Source organism: Podarcis raffonei, chromosome 5 (genome assembly GCF_027172205.1).
Source record: "Podarcis raffonei isolate rPodRaf1 chromosome 5, rPodRaf1.pri, whole genome shotgun sequence".
Taxonomy (NCBI): domain Eukaryota; kingdom Metazoa; phylum Chordata; class Lepidosauria; order Squamata; family Lacertidae; genus Podarcis; species Podarcis raffonei.
In genome coordinates, this window is record NC_070606.1 from 50375283 (window position 1) to 50387686 (window position 12404).

Below are 12404 nucleotides of genomic sequence, written 5' to 3' on the forward strand. Positions count from 1 at the left end.
GCCTGGCGTGCTCTGGTCCATGGGGTCACAAAGAGTCGGACACGACTAAATGACTAAACAACAACAACAGCAGCTCATCACAATATAATCAGTGAATCCTTATTCTATCCATGTATGCTTTGAAGTAGGGATGCATTAGGCATTCAGTTTTCTTTGAATTCCAGTGGAAATGGACATTATTCACACTTCATCCTAATGTACAGATCAGAACATAATTAGTCTTCAGATTTCGCACTCCTCTTAATTTTGTACTACCATTCTCAGCTCAAAAAATGCACCAGAAGAGGTTAGAAGTGTCCATTTTGGGACAAAATGCATTTAAAAATACATACAATGAGATACAATATGTAAGAAAACATATATTTTATGATAAAATATATCATTAAATAGATCTTTAATGGTGCAAATTTTCATACAGTTAAAAAAAATATTAAGCAGATAAATGCAGAAATGGAATGGAACAAACTTACAGATGAACAATTGTGAAACTGACATGAGCCAGAAATGTACAGTACTGAGTCATCCAATGATTTCCTCATTGAATTCCAGAAGACCTGCTGTGCAGCTGAATTCAATTAGGCCTACAACACAATCCCAGGTGGGGCCAGGGAGTAGGAAAAGTGGTGGATCTACCCCACTTCCAATATCCTACCAGCTTTCCCCAGGCCAGGCAAGAAGTGGGGCAGACTTATTCAGACTTACTTTTCTTTCCTGCATCATTTCTCACTCCCAGATATCCTAGGGAGCAATTATTCACACCAAGTCTGGGAGTATGCCCTTAGATTTTTATTTATTTATTTATTTATTTGCAAACTTTTTATACTGTACCATCAGCAAAATAAAAGTACAATCCAATGAGAAGATTTATATATTAAACAATATACATACAATCAGCACGAAATCATAAGATATACTGTATCTTATAGGATGACTTCCATAGCTCCTTAGTGGTGCCTCGCAAGACGAAATTAATTCGTTCTGCAAGTTTTTTCTTCTTGCGAGTTTTTCGTCTTGCGAAGCACGGTTTCCCATAGGAATGCATTGAAAATCAATCAATGCGTTCCTATGGAAACCGCCTTCAGACCAGGTCCGGGGACAGTCTGTCCCCCGACCTCTTCTGAAGGCTGGGGGGGGGGACAAGGGCTTTTCTTCCCACCGCCAGCCTTCAGAAGGCTGTTCTGAAGGCTGGCGGTGGGAAGAAAAGCCCTTCTCCCCACCTCCCACCCTGCAAGCTCCGGGGACAGGAGGGCTTTCCTCCCGACTGCCAGCATTTTAAAAGCCCCCAGGACAGCGGAGACTTCTCCGCTGTCCTGGGGGGTTTTAAAATGCTGGCGGGCGGCAGCGAAGCGTTCGCTGCCGCCCGCCAGCATATTCAGATCGCCCGGGACAGCGGAGAAGTCTCCGCTGTCCCGGGAAGGCAGGCGGGGGGAGCAAAGACTTTTGCCCCCGCCGGCCTTCAGAAGAGGTCCAGGACCTCTTCTGAAGGCCGGCGGTGGGCCAAAGTCTTTGCTCCCCCCCCCGTCTGCCTTCAAAAGCCGTCGGGATAGCGGAGAAACGCGCTGCGCTTCTCCGCTATCCCGGGAAGGCAGGCGGGGGGGAGCAAAGACTTTTGCCCCCCGCCGGCCTTCAGAAGAGGTCCAGGACCTCTTCTGAAGGCCGGCGGAGATTTCCCTATGGGCTTTCTTCTTGCGAAGCAAGCCCATAGGGAAATTCGTTTTGCGAAGCACCTCCAAAATGGAAAACTCTTTCGTCTTGCGCGTTTTTCATTTTGCGAGGCGTTCGTCTTGCGAGGCACCACTGTATAAATGACATGCACACATACCTTGTACAGTGGTACCTCGCAAGACGAATGCCTCGCAAGACGAAAAACGCGCAAGACGAAATTGTTTTTCGGTTTTTGCGTTGCTTCGTAAGACGATTTTCCCTATGGGCTTGCTTCGCAAGATGAAAACGTCTTGCGAGTTTGTTCCCTTTTTTCTTAAAGCCGCTTGAAGAGGTGCAGTTGCGACGGACCGTGCTTCGCAAGACGAAAAACATCGCAAGACGAAAAGACTCGCGGAACGAATTAATTTCGTCTTGTGAGGCACCACTGTATATATCTGATTCAGACAAACAGGAGCCACACTCTAGCTCAGCTTTTCTCAACATTAGTTCCCCATATGTTGTTGGACTACAAGTTCCATCATCCCTAGCTAGCATGACCAGTGGTTGGGGGATGATGGGAGTTCTAGTCCAACAACGTCTGGGGACTTAAGGTTGAGAAAGGCTGCTCTAATTGCTTTAATGCTTATCACGTGCCATAAGTAGACAGCCACCTATATTTTCTGGCTGTGTGTTTAGTACCATCCCTTTGTCTTCCCCTATATCCAAGACTGTAATCCAAGACACACTTGATGGGGAATAAGACTCAACTTAACTCTGTGTCATTCACAGGCCTATGCTCTAAGAGGAGGAGTGATGATGCTGGACGTAATCACCTGGATACCTTCTCAAGCAGTTACAGGTACCACCACATAGTATGCTTTTAAAGTTCCTGCATACAACCCCTAATTGCTGAACAGTGTAATCCAATGAATGTTTACTCAAAATCCCAACTGTCTTCAACTGGGCTTATTTCCTGGCAAAAGGGCACAAACTGAAAACACTAAATCTATCTGACATAACCGTAAAAAGGGGCAAATTTAGAATATGTTACATGCCCTACCTTTTCAACAATGAATTTCCCAGGAATGGAGAATTTGTCACCATTTAGCATCGTTATTTCTCAGGGATGAAGGCTTTTGCTCAGACTTATAGTCTGCATCTTTGTATTTCTATGAATGACTATGACATCATCATAATCATCATCACCATCATCATCATCATCATCATTATTATTTTGCCAGTATAGCTTTAAGACTTCTATCACCATTCAATAATGTTCAACAGAGAGCATGAACACAAAGGGGTTCACACATGAAATTATGACACAGGTCAGCAGCTCAGTTAAGAAATGTAGTTGCCAGGATGGATACAAAAGAGAAACTGTAAGGAAGGCACCCACCAAGTCACCATATTTAATAGGCTGGACAGCTTCCGAAGCACAAGAGAATTCCTGTTTTAGATCAAGATTCAAAGTGCATGTTCTTATGTCTTATGTTCTTAAATGGCTCAGGACCGCAATACCTCAAGGAATGAACCTACCCGGACCCTGAGATCATCTTCTGAGGCTCTCCTTCATGTGCCTCCTCCTCAAGAGCTCCAGAGGGTGGCAACATGAGAACAGGGCTTCTCTGCAGTGGCTCCCTGTCTGTGAAATGCTCTCCCCAGGGACGTTCGCCTGGCGCCTTCATTATACACCTTTATGCGCCAGGCAAAAACGTTCCTTTTCAACCAGGTCTTTGGTTGACCTGATCAACATTCCCATACCCTTTTAAAATGTGGCTCTTTTGGGGGGGGTGTATTATTGGGTTATTTCTTTTATTTTTATTTTATATACTGTAGGGCGGTATATAAATTAAAATAATAATAATAATAATAATAATAATAATAATAATAATAATAATAATTATGATGATGATGATGATGATGATGATGTCATATAGTTGGCTCAAAACTGCCTGGCAGAAGACTGACAATTCCAAAAGAAGAGGTCCTCTTAAGGTAGGGCTGTCGTATGTCCATGTCTTCCCAGACATATCCAGGATTCATTGTAGGATGTCTTGATTTTTTTGCAAATTTCCCTAAAAATAGTTCAAAAACTTCATAAACTTCATTTTTTGGGAGATGTTGCAAAAAAAGAAATGAATATATATTCATTGAATGAAGGATACATTGACTCTTCTTTACTGTATAAATGAAACATTTTTCAATTAATCCCCCCCCCCCGCTGCCTGAATGTTTCCTGGGGGAAATTCAGTTTACAGGCTGCAATTTTTTTTAGCAAGATGGTGTTTAAATTTTTGTGCCTGCAAAAAGCATCTTTGTTTAGGCAAGCCTACCCAGATGCCTAGAAGTGCTGACATGAATTTTAATGTTTTAGTGTTACAAATTTCTGTATGTTTTAAAGCAGGGGTCAGCAAACTTTTTCAGCAGGGGGCCGGTCCACTGTCCCTCAGACCTATGCCCCACAAATAACCCAGAGATGCATTTTAAATAAAAGGGCACATTCTACCCATGTAAAACACGCTGATTCCCGGACCGTCTGCGGGCCGGATTGAGAAGGCGATTGGGCCAAATCTGGCCCCCGGGCCTTAGTTTGCCTACCCATGTTTTAAAGTATTCTAATTTTTTCTTGATTTTATTGGTTTATCTGTTTGTAAACCATTTTGAGGTGTTGTGGATTTTTTTACAACCAAGTGGTGTATAAATTTTATGAAATAAATAAATAATTTAGGAAGGTGGTCTTCTTTCCAGATTTTGAGGCAGAATTTTTCCCCCAAGGGGCACATATGACCAGTGAGGTTTCTGAGAAGGATAGCCATGATAGCCATGCTCGGCCTCCACAATAGCTGGACCATAAAGAAGGCTGATTGCCAAAGAATTGATGCTTTTGAATTATGGTGCTGGGGGAGACTCTTGAGAGTCCCATGGTCTGCAAGAAGATCAAACCTCTCCATTCTGAAGGAAATCAGCCCTAAGTGCTCACTGGAAGGACAGATCGTGAAGCTGAGGCTCCAATACTTTGGCCACCTCATGAGAAGAGAAGACTCCCTGGAAGAGACCCTGATGTTGGGGAAGATTGAGGGCACAAGGAGAAGGGGACGACAGAGGGTGAGATGGTTGGACAGTGTTCTCGAAGCTACCAGCATGAGTTTAACCAAACTGCGGGAGGCAATAGAAGACAGGAGTGCCTGGCGTGCTCTGGTCCATGTGGTCACGAAGAGTCGGACATGACTAAAAGACTAAACAACAACAATGCTTTGGAATGCCAGTTGCTGGAAACCACAGGAGGGGAGACTGCTCTTGTGCTCAGATCCTGCTTGTGAGTATCCCACAGGTATCTGGCTGGCCATTGTGAAAGCAGGATGTTGAACTTGATGGGCTTTTGTCTGATCTAGCAAGATTTTCTTACATTCTCATGATATCAGTATATCAGAACTAGCCTCATACTTCCTGTGTGATGCTAATGTGAAGAAGGAGATACTATTTAGGTGAGAATTAGCAGGCAGCCTGCGTATGCTCCAACACTAAATCGGAAGGGGATAGAGAATGTGCAACCCCCAAGTTCTCTGCAATATACTCTGGTTACAATAGTTTGTCATAATATCTGAGATGCTATAATGTCGGATTTAGCTCTCAGTACTTGAGGATAAAGAATTCAGTCTTGCTGGCAGCATATGGACATGTTTATTGTGTTTTATTGGTTTTGGCTTTGAAAAGGACTGCATGTTACTGTATTTTTGTACCATTCTAGGAAAGAAAATCTGTAAAACCACCGCAGCGCTTGAAAATGTGGAGTCCAACTTGCTAGCCTTTATCTTGGTACAAAGGCTGAACATGGACACTGGCTCTTCTGTTGCAGAGATGTAGTGTTTAAAATGCTGTCATTCAGAAATAGATCAGCTTTGCCAAGGTTATTGTAATAAAAGGCTTCTTGTGCTGTTCTGTTATTTCCTTGGCACTTCCATCACCTAGTATTATAGAAATGCTGGTGACACACATAGATGAATTTATATTGCTGCCTGCTCATGGTCCCACAAATCCTTAGAGGAAAGGTTGGGTACAAATCAATAAGCAAACCACCACCTTCAAATTTCTTATGTAACTTCTAGGAGAAGCAGGTATTCTAGAAGCCTCTTGTGACACCCGCCATTCATAGCTGTACATTTCACAGACGGTATCGTTAATTGCATTGGAACAATGTGTTTTAAAACATTACATTATGTGTTTATTCTGGGCTTTCCCCCCTAATTTATCTTCTCGTCAAGGTTGTAATTTCTTTGCCTAGACAGGCAAAATCCGCCAGAGTGGGAGTGGCCGGCTTGCGAAAAATCATGTTAATGCTGCTAATCAAATAGTAAAGTTTAAAAGGGATTCATCGTCATTAGATTCTGCTACTTTAATCATAGAAGGTATTTGGTTATGAATGTGTTTTGATTAGTTAGTTTTCAATGTGGATAGATATACAGCTGACACTTATTCTCATATATTATGCTAGAGCTATTATTTGGTCCTGGCTGATTTGATAGGAAATTTGCATCCGTTAGCAACTCTGTAATAATATATGAGAGCAAATATGGGCTGCATTTTAAACTTATTCATGATGTTAATTATAGACTCAATGGTTTATTGCCATTAATTCTTTATGGCATTTTGTATGAAGGTTTGTTTGTCTTTGCAATTATATTTCCTTACACCTACATAGATGCCTATGGGATTGGCCTGCTATACAAATGATAAATGCTCTGCACTCATCCAACTTGTTGTGCAATGTCTCAAGTCCTGCACTTAGACCACCCCATGGACTGAATTAATAAATGATACAGTTTGATGTCTGTTGGACCATTGGCCTCCATTAAGGTTTAAGTCAGATGATCTTTGGCGATAGGAGTTGTAGTCAAACATCTGGAAGGCACCACATACTGCTGAAACTTTGTGCAAAAGATTTTAACTGTTACATACAAAACTGTCACATTTTCAGATGCTTTATTTGGGTGTCTTGGGTGACAGGCTGAGGAGTGTAGATGATGTAGAAAAAGAGAAAGAGAGTCTCATGACTTCTCTAGTAATCAGGGTATTTCAGTTTATGTGTATTAAACTTTGGTTCTCTAGCTAGTATGCTGGAATAACACTACTACATGACAGTTCTTCCTTGGCTTATTAAATGATCTATGGCCCTTTAAATGTGTCTGAGAGTGGGGTTATTGGGTTGCTGTTATAGAATCATAGAATTGTAGAGTTGGGAGGGATCCGCAGGATCACCTAGTCCAACCCCTTGCAATCCAGGAATCTCAGCTAAAGCATCCAAGACAGTTGATCATCCAACCTCTGCTTAAAAACCTCAGACGAAGGAGAGCCCAGCACCTCTCATGGGAGTCCAATCCCTTGTCAAACAACTCTTACTGTCAGAAAATCCTCCCTGCTGTTTAGTCACAATCTCCTTTCTTGAACTTGAAGCCATTGGTTCAGGTCCCACCCTTCAAAGCAGGAGAAAACAAGCTTGCTCCCAGGGGCGGAGAAAGGGGGGTGCGGTGGGTGCAGGCTGCCCCAGGTGTCACCACTGAGGGGGGGTGACAAAATGCCGGTCGGCACTCAGTGCGGGGCCTGCAGCGCACCCGAGCCACACGTCTCTCCTGGGAGAGATGCAGTGGCTTGGGCATGCGCAGGCTCTGTGCTGCCCAAACGGTCCGCCTGCTGCCTCCCCCCCAGCTGTAGGGCAGCTGAATGGGAGGAGGCAGGCAGACTCCAGAGGCTCTGCGGTATGCCCCACCCCTATGGACAGATTGCCCTACCCTCGCCCCGCCCCTATGGGCAGCTTGCCCTGCCCCTGGGCACTCCGCCCCAGGCACCTGAGCGGCTTCCTCCACTGCTGCTTGCTCAATTTTCCATGTTTCAATCCTTTAGATATTTGAAGATGACTATTGCATCTCCTCTCAGTCTCCTCTTTACCAGACTAAACATAACCAATTCTCTCAACTGTTCTTCATAAGGCTTGGTTTCCAGATCCTTGATCATCTTGTTCTTGTGTTATATATTTTGTGTTTTTATACTGGAAACGGCCCAGTGTTCTTCAGATGAAGGGCAGTATATAAAATTTAATAACAATAATAATTCAAACTACTCACATGTCCCTGATACAGTGTCAGTCCAGGGCATTATTGGGAAATAAAAACAGGTGGACCCAGCTGCTCAGAGTGCTGCCCACCACTGCTACCACCAGAGGGGCTCCACCCTCAAAGCTGGAGCTGATCTTGGAGAAAACTGGCTTAAGAGTGACAGAATACCAAAATGCAGAATGATACACATGTGGAAAGAAAAGGCAGCCTGAACCTTGCTTGTTGTCTCTCTCTTTAGTAATTTGGCTATGAAAACAAGTCCACTCAGGAAATCTAATGATTCTTGTACAAGGGTGTGTGTGTGTGTGTGTGTGTGTGTGTGTGTGTGTGTGTAAGGGACACACAAATACCCATTTACATATAAATATATATTATGCTTCCTTCAACGGCCCGGAAGATACGTACATGTTATACTAATTCTGACATGGTAGAAACACAAGATCTGTGCTTATGCTGTGTAGAAGTATACATGAGCATCGCAAGTTGTGATTCATTTCAGAAATAATCTAGTTTTTGAACAAACAGGCAAGGGGGTGGCCTCTCTTCCGCATTTCTGAACCACATTCCTCTCCACCACAGTAGTAAAATGAATATGTTAAAATGCAGATTATGCATTACTGTTCAAAAATTACCAGTCATAGAATAAATATGTTTTTGGATAATAACATATTTTAAAGCTGCAATCCTATATGCAGTTATGTGGGAATAAGCTCCATTGGATTCAGTAGAACTTACTTCTGAGTAGACATGCATAAGCTTGTGCTTTGAAACACCTCATAGATTGAATCACAGCCCTGTAATGCCTCTGAATGAAAAGAGATAGATACCATGCTGCTACATATTGATTCTTCAACAGACAGTGTTGTTTAAACATCATCAATTCAGTTTGTCTCCAGTGCTGAAGATCAATACAACAGATAACTCAGTAAAATGTGCTGCAAATTACTTTAACTCCTGTATATGAAGCTTGCCTTTTATTGCTGTTTGTTCCTCAATGTTTATTTTTTAAATGATTTTCTCCCTTAACTAGCGCAGTTTAGTATTCACACCTGCGGAATTACAGGCCTGAGAGGATCGTTTGTGCAATCTTTTCCAGTCCCTATTTGTTCTATATATGTGATCCATAGTGCAATGAGCACGTTTACTCAGATGCAAGTCCCACGCTTTTTAATAGGGCTTATTTCCCATGTAAGTGTGAAATATTGCAGCATGATAGTGTAATCCTATGCATGATTACCAAGAAGTAATCCTACTATGTTCAGTGGGCCTTACTCCCAGGTCTGAAAGTAAGCCTAAGTGCCTTTATAGACACATACCTGGGAATAAGCCTCACTGAACATGATGGGACTTACAGATGTGAAAAGCAGTGTATGCCCCATTAGGAAGAGAGCTGGATCCCTGAATCCTAGGCATATGACCCTTCATTTCCCTCTAAACCCTCTCCCGCTCTGTTAAATGGGGGTATTTCCCTAAATCAGAGGTTTGCAATGAATACAAGAAAGATAGTAAATCATTTTGCAAACTTGAAAAGATTGCTACACAAATGTGCAGCAGTGACAGCCTCTCCCCCAAGATGCTCTGCTCAATTAGTTACTGCTAAAATAATACTTAAATGGACAGACCTGGAAAAGTTCAGATGCCTTTGTGCCAGAACACATAACAATTTGATGCTGTTGCCTAGTAGATTTTAAAAAAAAAAAAAAATCTTTATTGGAATTTGTAATGCTAGCTCTGTGGGTTGCTTTCATATGTTGACTAATTGGTAGTCTGCCGTTTCATCCTGAAGTTGTAAGATGTCATGCCACGAGCTGAATAGGTCATGACAAGTCATGAATTGACCTTCTGATGAGTCAGCCACTCAGTAATCTTGAATGCCTTTGCCTCTTATATGTGCCATATAGTATTTAACTTACTACCACCCCCTTCTTTTTAAAAAAGGCTGTATCTCACTAGTACATCTTAGAGTCTATCAGTAAACATCACCCCACCTTTACACCCCCCACTTATGATCCCCCTGAAGCAAGCACACACTGTTTGTCCCATTAAGGCTACTTAAATCCCACTGAAGTCCTGAACAGCCCCAGTCAACCCTGCCCACCCCCATTTTTATGTTTGAGTAAAAATGCTTTGGATCAGACTTGGGCCTAAAACTTGCCAAAGTCCTGTATTAAATTCCCCCACAACCGGGAACATGGTGGCAGCTTCTTTTCCTGTGATAACGGGTGAGGAGGAAAAGATTTCTCTGAGCTTATTGTCTGCATAGAGGAGGGCTGGTTAATATATATAGCCTTTAATGTATGTTTGGTAGACCTGTAGGTGGTGTTTAGTGCAAAAGGTTTGCAATGAAATATGTCAGTTCATTTGTGTAAATCTACCATTTAAAATTCTTTTTTGCATTCCATACCTACAATATACATTACCATGATCTTATTTATGTCCTGTAATCAGTGCTTTTTCTCTTTAAAAATATTTAGGGGTACTCTCATTTTTACTCAAGAAAATCACCATTTTATGGTTCAAATCAAGAAAAATAAATACAGTAAATGGAGAAAGTACAGTGGTACCTCGGGTTACATACGCTTCAGGTTACATACGCTTCAGGTTACAGACTCCGCTGACCCAGAAATAGTACCTTGGGTTAAGAACTTTGCTTCAGGATGAGAACAGAAATCGTTCTCTGGCGGCGCGGCGGCAGCGGGAGGCCCCATTAGCTAAAGTGGTGCTTCAGGTTAAGAACAGTTTCAGGTTAAGAACGGACCTCCGGAACAAATTAAGTACGTAACAAGAGGTACCACTGTACAAAGATTCACAAAATGCTTAGGGGTATGCGACCGTACCCGTGTCCCCTGAGAAAAAAACACTGCCTATAATACACTACAAATTTTCATGTACAGCCAAGATGTTTGCAGGTTTATTTCGGGGTTATTGTTTAGTATTAAGTGATGGATATAAAAACCGGCCCAATACATGCTCTTTTGACCCTCGCCCACCATGGCTTATTTGTGCCAGCTGGGAGTGGGGAGTTGACTACACGTGTGTCCAGGGAGTGGTAGTGCGACCATTTTCTGCGTGTTTGATATCTCAATGGCTTTTGATACTGTTGACCATGTTATCCTCCCTTTTATTTGTTTTCCAGTGGTTCCATTCCTATGTATGGGGCCAGGTTCAACACATTGGGTGGGGCTATGTGCATATCTCCTGTATGCTGGCCATTGTTTGTGGGGAGGTGGAATGAGGTATCATGTTGATGACAACCAGGTCTGCTTCTCTCTTATATCTAAATGAGTAGAGGCCATAGCCTCTTGAAAGACCTACATTGGCTCCCAGTACGTTTCCGAGCACAATTCAAAGTGTTGGTGCTGACCTTTAAAGCCCTAAACGGCCTCGGTCCAGTATATCTGAAGAAGCGTCTCCTCCCCCATCGTTCTGCCCGGACACTGAGGTCCAGCTCCGAGGGCCTTCTGGCGGTTCCCTCACTGCAAGAGGCCAAGATACAGGGAACCAGGCAGAGGGCCTTCTCGGTAGTGGCACCCGCCCTGTGGAACACCCTCCCATCAGATGTCAAAGCGATAAACAACTACCTGACATTCAGAAGACATCTGAAGGCAGACCTGTTCAGGGAAGTTTTTAATATGTGACATTTTAGTGTATTTTTCATCTTTGTTGGAAACCGCCCAGAGTGGCTGGGGAAACCCAGCCAGATGGGCGGGGTACAAATAATAAATTATTATTATTATTATTATACAGTGGTGCCTCGCAAGACGAAATTAATTCGTTCCGCGAGTCTTTTCGTCTTGCGAGTCTTTTCGTCTTGCGAAGCACGGTCAAGTCACAACTGCACCTCTTCAAGCGGTTTTAAGAAAAAGAAAACAAACTCGCAAGACGTTTTCGTCTTGCAAAGCAAGTCCATAGGGAAATTCGTCTTGCGAAGCAACTCAAAAAACGAAAAACTCTTTCGTCTTGCGAGTTTTTCGTCTTCCGAGGCATTCATCTTGCAAGGTACCACTGTAGCTCATTTGAACTTATGCTTGGATGCAGTGGTGTGCTGGATGGAGCCCACAGGTGAGATGGACTCCTGATAAGATGAAGACTTTGTAGGTAAGTGGTTCCCAGGTTTGAGGGGTGCCTGTTATCAACTTAGATTGATATTCCAACTATATGCTTTCCTGATCATGGATAGCTTGGCTACTGTGACTCGTGCTGATAACAATCTCATGAAAAACTTATGCACTTAATGTGGGGCTTCCCTTGAGGTTGCCTGGAAGCTGTAGCTAGTGCAGAACACAGCTGCTGGTAGTTAGTTAGTTGAGTAGAGTACCTGGGCATGCACATACAATCATACCTCTTCTTGTGAACGTTTCATGTTGCATTTTTTCAGGTTAAAAACGCGGCAAATGCGTCGCTCTGATTACGGACTTTTCGGGATGCGAACAGCACCCTGGAATGTAAGATTTCACCACACACTGTGTCCATGAACTCCCTGCCCTTCCTTTGTTTAACTGGGCTCATCCAATTTCATTCCACTGGGACCTTGCAACCACCACTGGGAACAGTGCGTGGCAAATATTTTGCAAGGGATGTAAAAGATGAAAGCTCATTCATTCCCAAAACAGGAGTAATGGCGAGGATAGAGCCATAACAGAAATG